This window comes from Pteronotus mesoamericanus, unplaced genomic scaffold (assembly GCF_021234165.1).
Source record: "Pteronotus mesoamericanus isolate MK-2021 breed Mesoamerican mustached bat unplaced genomic scaffold, CSHL_Meso_final contig_56, whole genome shotgun sequence".
In the NCBI taxonomy this organism is placed as follows: Eukaryota; Metazoa; Chordata; class Mammalia; order Chiroptera; family Mormoopidae; genus Pteronotus; species Pteronotus mesoamericanus.
In genome coordinates, this window is record NW_026555201.1 from 31,891,737 (window position 1) to 31,894,007 (window position 2,271).

Here is a 2,271-nt window from a genome sequence, read left to right on the forward strand (position 1 = left end):
GACCAGCAGCACCCAGGCACCTGCAAACTTGTTAGAAAAGCACATTTTGGAGACGCACCCAAGACCTAACAAATCAAAACTTTAGGGTGGTGCTCAGAAACCTCCGTCTAATAAACCCTTCCAGGTGATTCTCCTGCAGACTGAAGTCTGAGACCTATGCCGTGGGAGCCCAGAGGGACCAGTTTTGGTAGAGTTGATGGTGCCATCTGTCTCAGGGAGGCATATGCCCATGTTGTAAACATGTTTATTCCAGCTGGGCCTGCTGGGAGCAGAGAGACTGGTTTGGTGTGAGGGTGTTTTGCTTGAGGGCATGAATTTCCTTCTGTAAAGTAAGCAAACTTGAAAAAAGGACAGGTTTCCTTCCCAGGGCAGGATTCCTGCTGCTGCTTGAAAAAGAAATACACCCATTGCTCTTTCAAGCAGATCAGCAGAAACTTGGTTTGCTCTTTGATTTCAGTGTTTATGGTTGAAAAACATTTCTAAAATGATCTTTTTGTCTTCTTAGAGACTAGAATAATACCCAAAGTAGCAAAGTTGTGAAAGATGTATTATCTTTATAAGCCCGAATGGATTTAAGATGAGCTTTCTAGTAGTATTACTCTGATTTTGCTCTGGTTTGCTTTCTTGAGAGGAAGAACTGGGATGGATGGAATCCCTACTAACCACTGGGATTTACACGTGAGCCCCAGCATATGTCATCTATGGCACACTCTGTTATGCATGTCTTCATCTTATTTCCCCTTAATAGCTATACAGGAAAGTTATCATCCAGTGGGCAGATAACAAGAAGTATGGCACAATGTAAACTCAATGAGGGCAAGGCTGGTTATTCACAGTTTTATCTCGAAAACTTAGAATTAAACAGCACCCAATAAACATGTTGAATGATTGAAAGAATTTGGGCTCATTCTGGAATCTATAGGTCTCAGAGTTGCCATTCTGAGCATTAATTCTCCTCATCTGAGACCATTAATATAGTATGTATAGGCAAGACTGGCTACCTAATTTGCAGGGGCCAGCACAAAATGAAAATGCAGAGCTCCTGATCCAAAAATTATGAATAACCTCAAAATAGCAGCAGCAGAGTGTTAGACCAAGCACAGGGCCCTTCTGAGCGAGGGGCCCTGTGTTCCTGCGCAAGTCCCATGAGGCAGAACCTATAGGTAGGAGATGAGGAGAAATCTTACTAGTCCTGGAAACTTCTGGAACTAGTTTTAAATTTTTTTGCAGCAATCCTTAAAATTACCTTTTTATGTAGCTTTCTCCTTTTCCATGAAAGAGAAGGAGAAATGAAAGGGCTGATCGAAATGAAAGGATTGGATTATCCCAATTCTTCTCTCCCATTGGAAAGCACCCACAGTCCTTGCCATGTTACTCTACAGTGAGTGCCTCCTACTGGAAGGATGAGTTCTTCCCCATCCATTGATATTGGACTTGGCACATGACTCGTTTTGGCCAATGGAGTGTTGGTAGACATGATGTGAATAGGCTTTACAAGTGCTTTGGTATTTTGGCCTGGCCTCTTGTCCTCTAGCCTGAGAACTGCCCTGCATAGCTCCTGGTCCAAGGAAAATGAGAGAAATGTGGAGAGACTTGATCCCCATCTGCAGCCCCAAAACAGAGCTGCTCCAGCTCTCCCACAGGCCTGAGGGGAGAAAAAGAAATGCTTTGGTAAGCCACTAAGATTTTAGAGTTATTTGTTACACAGCATTCACAGAGCAGTTGCCTGATTAATAAGGCTCCTGCAAGGGGATCCTACCAAACAGATACTTCACTGCATTTTTTAAAACTTTGCCAAAAATGACAAAGATGAGGTGAGAGAAAGAGTCAAAATTAATGTTGAACATTGATGTACAACCCAGAGGCTCTAATCAAGCCAGCAAGTACTAAATAAAGCCAGCAAGTGCTAAACAAAGGACAACTAAACAGTGCTAAACTGGATATCATTAAAGAGATCTGATTCTAGTAGTTTCTTTTAAGAGATTACAACTATCTCATTCCAACTCCCTGAAGAAGCAGCAGGAAGAGGAGGACTTGTTTTTAGAAATGTTCATCCCAGGTTTTGGCAAAGGTGGATACAGCAGCTCCAACCTCATCAACCCTGGCAGCAGGGAGGACCGTCACAAGAGTTAACAGGCAGCCTGGAAAGGCCTCTGACCTCTCAGGGAGAGGCCCTGCTCCTCACCCATCTTTGGAGCAGATGGGCTGTGATCTGCTCTTGGGGTGGGGGGTGAGGGCCTTTTCCAGAAATTCCAGTAAAAGCCCCAAGCC